The sequence below is a fragment of the Varanus komodoensis genome, unplaced genomic scaffold (assembly GCF_004798865.1).
Source record: "Varanus komodoensis strain SLA01 unplaced genomic scaffold, ASM479886v1 scaffold2, whole genome shotgun sequence".
NCBI classification, from domain to species: Eukaryota; Metazoa; Chordata; class Lepidosauria; order Squamata; family Varanidae; genus Varanus; species Varanus komodoensis.
The window spans coordinates 67110590-67117374 of record NW_025335568.1 but is presented as its reverse complement, the minus strand read 5'-3'; positions in this window follow the sequence as shown (position 1 = coordinate 67117374).

The following is a 6785-nucleotide window of genomic DNA, read 5'->3' as shown; positions in this document are numbered from 1 at the left end:
AGGGCTTTATAGGTCATCACAAACACCTTGAATTGGGCCCGGACTTCAATGGGAAGCCAGTGAAGCTGACAGAGGACAGGAGTCATGTGAACATAACGCCCAGTCCCCGTCAGCAGCCTGGCAGCTCTATTTTGAACCAACTGAAGTATCCGGACCGTCTTCAAGGGTAGCCCCACCTAGAGCACCTTACAGAAGTCAAGACAGGAAGTCACCAGCACATGTGTCATTGTCGCGAGGCAGTCGTAATCCAGGTAGGGGCGCAGCTGATGAATCAGCCGAAGCTGGAGGAAAGCGCTCCTCACCGCTGCTGTTACCTGAGCTTCCAGTGAAAGCTCTGGGTCGAGGAGCACTCCCAAGCTGCGGACCTTGTCCCTAAGAGGGAGTGCAACCCCGTTCAGGACAAGGTTCAGTTCACCCTCTCCGAAGCCTGTTCCGCCAACCAACAGGACCTCCGTCTTGTCTGGATTGAGCTTCAGTTTATTGGCCCTCATCCAGCCCATTACCTCGGCCAGGCACCGGTTCAGCACAGCCACTGCCTCACCTGGATTGGTGGAAAATGAGAGGTAGAGCTGGGTATCATCAGCGTACTGATGGTTCCGCAGCCCAGACCTCCTGATGACCTCTCCCACTGGTGGGACCAAGGGAAAGACTGGGATCACAGACACATAACCAGGCATGGGTGCTCAGCCCACCAGTCGAATAAACAGGAAGCTCTGCAGAAAGCAATTTGAGGTAAAATTAATAGAAGAAGGAGTGGGGACATTTTCACTGCTTAGAACGGGTGACTGACTTCAAAGTATACAGCAGAGCTTAATGATTATTAATGCCTTGTCAACATCTAATTTAGGGTACTATTATTATTTTTTTAAGAAATAGACTACATTGTGAAAAATAAAATTCAGGTTAATTGCTTGTCATGGGGGCCTGGTACGTCTAATTGTAAATGGGAAACACTTTGCATCGCAATCTCTTGCAAGGACCTTAGCCAGGCCAACCAACAAGGCCTGACACAAATTCACCAGCCGTTCGCAGTGACCCACCTTGCGTCCCTTCGTTTGTGCCGCCTGCCCGTCATCAGAAAAATGGAGCGGAGTAGCGCAAAGACCAGGAAGAGGACGACGCGCAATGGATGGACTGCAGTTACGAGCAGGTTGCCGGGGTGCAGGCAAGTCTGACGCCACCGTGCTGCATCCTCAGGCAGGTTTCAGGGCCCCTGCACAAAGCCACCTGCAGATGCTCCTTCTTAGCAAAATCGTCACCATCTGTGGTCAGTATCTTTGTTCGTGTCAATGCCCCTGATGAGGTCCCGGTCTAGGCAAGCCATAAAAATGGTCAAAAGAAAGACCTGGTCCGTGGGTCACAAGCTGAGGTGAAGCCAGCCAGGAATGGGGTTCCAGAAGCCATGAAAAAGCCACCAGTTGGGATCAAGAAGCAAACTGGAGGCCAATTGGATAAAGCCAGAAGTTCATTTGGGCAGCACCGAGATACTCAAATTCTGTTTGAGCTCGGTGGACTTTCCACACATTTCTGAACTGATAACCAAAGACCAGGGTATAGGGGCAGGGGGCAGGCAGATTTTTTGCTTCCACACAATTGTTCAAAATATTTGCATACTTTTGGAGGAGGGAGCTTTGTATTTCTAGCACAGTCTGCATAAACTGGAGGGTGAAGGTCCACATTTTGTGCACATTTCCCTGGCTCTTAAAAAAAAATAAATGCAAATTGTAGCCTATTTTAAAGGTGGAAGCCTGCATGCTGGCATTTCGGTATTGCTACTCATTAGGTGTGAAGCCAGGGAATCCAATGGATTCCCACCCTGAAACAAATTCTGTGCACATCAATAATGGTTACAGAAATAGGGACAGAATCCTGAATGCAGTTTATCAACAACGATTATGTAGAAATGAAAAGACTTATTACAATGGCCAGTGCAAAGAAACAGAGGGGGGAAAACAAAAGAGGAGAAACAAGAGACCAGGCCCAAGAAAATCCAGGAAATCAAAGGGAAAATCAAACCTAAAATGGGAAATGTGAAAAACAAATAAGCAAACGTCTGACCAGGAGCAAATGAAGAGAAGGTGGAAGCAGAATACAGAGGAACTATACAGAAGAGATAAAAGGATGATAAGACTCCTTCAAAAAGGGGTCCTATGAGGAAGAGCCTGCAATACTAGAAAGTGAAGTGAGAGACACGTCTGAGAGTATCTGGAGGAGACAGGGTGCCAGTAGAACTACTCCAAGCTGCTGAAACTGAAGCAGCCCCAATTCTGAGGAGACTATGCCAGAAAATACAGAAAATGGCTTGGGACCAGGTTACCTAAAGGAACGTCTTCTTCCCTATATGTCCTCCCACCCCGTAAGATCTGCAGCAGAGGCCCTGCTCTGGGAACCCTCCTTGAAGGAGGTTAGGAGAGCGAACACTCAGAGGAGGGCCTTCTCTGTGGTGGCACCCCAACTGTGGAATGCGATCCTCGGAGAGGTTTGCCTGCCATCGACTTTGTTGTTTTTGGCTCCAGGTAAAAACCTTTTTATTCACCCAACATTTTAAGGTTTAAATAATTTTAATCTGGTTTTATTATATTCTCAGTCACATTTTGTTATTGTATCTTTTGATTGTTTGTGTATTTATTGCTTATTTATATTGTAAGCTGTCCTGGGACAAGTGGATTGTGTAGGATGGGATAAAAATATTCCAAACAAATAAATAAAATAAATAAAAAACAAGACCCATGACCCACATATGTTCAATATACATTCCAGTCTCAAGCAAGGAGATGCAAATGAATGATTGTGATGCATTTGAATGGAGAAGAAAGAGACACTGATAAAATTGTCTGTCCCCGGCCCTCCTGTGTGTGAGCAACCTTGTTGGCCAACCTTCTTCCATTAATCTCTCCCACTGATCCCATTATCCAGCTTTTGCATCTGCATCAGCCGTTCAGAGCAGAGCTGCGGTATTCCAGGCTGCGGGAGCTGGGATCTTGAATGTAAACGGATACTTTGCTGACTGCAGGAACACAATATAACACAAGGGAAGGAGGCAGCTGCTTACATGGCAGATCATTAATAAAGACACGACAGAGGCTTGTGTTGGTAGGCATGGTGCTATTAAGCCCGACTGAATTTCACGTGCTTACTCTCAGCTGGAAATAGCTCTAGTTAATAATTCCCCGTTCATTGCCATTCATCACTTGCCATTGCATATCATTACCACAAAGCAAGAGATGGTTTGGCAATTTTTCATGTCCCCTCCCTGCTTTATGCATACTGGGGGATTGTAAAAATGTCGCTGAATTTAACTAAACCTGAAAAACCCCGGTAAAGGGCTTTCCTTCTTCTCTTCTCCTGGAAAAAATGCTCACCCGTCTCCAAAGTTATGCTCCACTTGACTATTTGTGACTCGCTGGTTTGCCGGAATTCAGAACGATGATGTTTTGCTTCCAGATGAGTTACTGTCCTTCTTCCTCACCCTTCCTCATAGCAGATGGCCTGTGTCTGCCTCCATGGAAACAGAGCGAGTCAGAAGGGGCCTCCTGGGCTATCTAGTCTGACCCCCAGCTCTAGCCAGCTCCACTCATATCATGCCTCCCATGTGCATGTCCAGCCCACCCTCACGGATGGGGCTTCAGCCACCTCCCGTGGAAGCCCTTTCCATGCCCTGGGGGTCCTTCCACCCTCCCCAGCTTCTCCACCCTGCCCAGCTGTGCTGCTGCTGCTGCGGCTCCCTCCCTCTCCAGGCCCAAGAGCCATGAGAGGTGGAAGTTCAGCAAGTGCCGGATTATTTTCATCAGGATGGGGGAAACTATAAGGAAGGGAGAAGCTTTTGCTGCTGAATTTCCACTATTGAAGGTACAGAAGCTGCATCAGAAAGGAATGGAGGCGAGTGATGTAGGAGAAATTCACCAGGTCTGAATTTGGGGAGGGACTTAAACCATTGAGCGGGCATGAACTTCTCAACTGGGTTCCTGCAGTGAGTAGGGGTTGGATTTGCTGGCCTCAATGCAGCTACCTGCTCAATGATAAAAACTGGCTTCTCTTAGTGTGTAGTTCTATTCTCAGAAGAACGTAACAGTGATAAGAGTAGAGCCCAACCACACATTAAGAGTAGATTATGCGGGAGAGTCCCTTCTCCGGGAACCCTCCATGAAAGAAATTAGGAGAGTAAGTACTCGGAGGAGGGCTTTCTCTGTGGTGGCGCCCAGCCTATGGAATTCACTCCCCAAAGAGGTCCGCCTGGCACCGTCGTTACTAGTTTTTCAGCGCCAGGTAAAGACCTTTTTATTTAAACATCATTTTAATTGTTAAAATATATGATCTGGCCAGGGCAACTTCCTCTTCCTTCTCTTTCCTCCTCCTATATTCTTTATTTACTTATTTTATACTGTTAATTTTAATTTTATATTATTGTATCTCAGTGTATTTTTTGTATTTCTGTATTTATTGGTAATTTATTATGTTCTATTGTATTTCAATGTATCTTATTGTGTTGTAAGCCGCCCCGAGGCTTTGACAAGGGGCGGCATAGAAATATTATTATTATTATTATTATTATTATTATTATGATCCACAATGCAGGCATTCCAGTTCGGTGCATTAAGCATTGGTACATGTTCCATCCACTTCCCGAAATAAATGCACAGTGTCCACATGAAGCTGGCAGGCATGTTAGAAAACTGCTTATGGGGGTGAGCATTTTCATGCTTTGGTCAATGGACAGGGGAGGAGAACACACATCATGAAGCATTTTTTAAAATTATTTGGACAGCCCCCACCCAAAACAAGGTGCATCTTCACATGAGGCAGGCTGAGCTTCACGGGCTACATTGATGGACATCAACGAAGGCCCACTGATTATCTAAGCTTATCCATAGGGGGACTTGAGCATTCCCACCACACCCCTTTTGGACATTAGTGTTTGTGCTGGTTGTGTCCCACAGCCAGCACGATCCAGTGGTTAGACTGTTGGCGTAAGGATGGGGAGAAACCCAGGTTCAAGGCCCCATCCAGCCATGAAGCGGACTGGGTGACCAGTTCTTATCTCGCAGGCCAGCCTGTCCTCTCTCACAAGGCTGATGTGAGGAGAGAATGGGGAGAGCAAGGGCCACGTGCACCCCTCGGAGCTTTCTGCAGGAAAGGTGGAATGAAAACATAATTTATATGCACTGCATCAAAGCATGAACCAAACATACAAACCCAAAATTCAGCCTGATTCAGCAAAGCTAATTTCATGCTCTTCTTCTTCCTTTATTATATTTCCATCCTACTTTTTGCAGTCAAGGAACTCAAGGTTACTTAATCAGCTTCCCTAATATTCCTCCATTCCATGTCATCCTCACAACAATCCCGTGAAGTAGTTCAGGTGGAGAGTTAGTGACAGTCACCCAGACTAGAACCCAGCTCTCCTGGGCCCAACACCAGTCCAACACCCTAACCACTACACCACACTGTTCTTCTTAACCAGGCTTTCACAGTGACTGCAACTCTTTAAGATGGACTCTTGGATTATATACAATTTCGCACATCAGCTCAGAATCTATTACTCCACTGCAGAGTGTGTTTGCTCTGGAACACAGCCAGAGGGGGAGTTGCTAATTATGGTAATTCCCAGTAACTATTACAGCGAAAATTAATGGGATCTACCTGAGCATGAGTCAGAGTGCCTTTTAACTTAGTGCCTTGTATTTAACCCATTGACTCCAGACCACCGGGGATCAATTCTTAGGGGAAGAAATTTTACTTTGCACTCAATTCTGGGGCCACGACAGTGTGTAACAAATGGCTTCCAAGAAATGAAACGTAATTTATTATTTACAGCATAAAAGGGCACATCTCTGATTAGTCTCATGGCATTATTGGCAAGAAAATGGAGGATGCTGTTTTGCTGTTTGCATCCTTCAGTTTTGGAGAATGATGCTGAAAATTGGTGCTTCGTGGTGGTTAGTATTTGAATGCCTCCTCAGAATATTTTTCCCCCTGTAGAGCCAAGTCTGAAGGAAAAGTTATTTGTAGTTACTGTTTCCTTTGAATAGGGGCAGAAACTGGAGGGATGTGAACTTCAAATGAACAAAATGAAGATTCTAAGATGCCAAATTCTATTGTTTGAAAGCACATGAAGCAGCATGGATTGAGATCCAATCAGTACCTGGGGAGGAGAACTCATGGGGACTATGTGTAAACACCTTGAATTCTGTATAGGAGAAAGGTGGGCTCAGAAATATAATAAATCAAAGAAAGAAAAGCTATATTGATCTATAGGCTTGCCCACTTTTTGACCCTGAGTAACCTGCCCCCGTTCACTGAATTCTGCTGCTTTAATGGGTAAGGATGTTACCAATCTGATGTAGGAGTTGAGGCAAGAGTTGAGATTTTGAATTGTATCATCTCATGACTCCAAGTGCAGAACTACTAATTTAGTTCAGGTTCTTTTTGTCAATACATCACTTTCGATCCTGGCATTGTTTCCTTTTCAAAGGCAAGGTGCAGAGCTTAATTGATCACACATGGTTGAAATACACAGTTAGCTATACTGTATTCAACTCACCTGACAAATACTGATCATAGTTCATACTCTAGTTTCTCTTCAGATCATACAATCATAGCTCTCCATTTAAACCACAGGCTTATTATGGTTCTCCCTTGAAAAATAGAAGTGGGTCTTGAAAACACTTCTTGTTTCAGACCCTGTAAACCCTTTCTGGATTAGTTCTAGTTCCATCCAAAGTTTGGGCCTGATAATTTATTTATTTATTTATTTATTTAGGGAACTTCTATGCTGCCCCATTCGC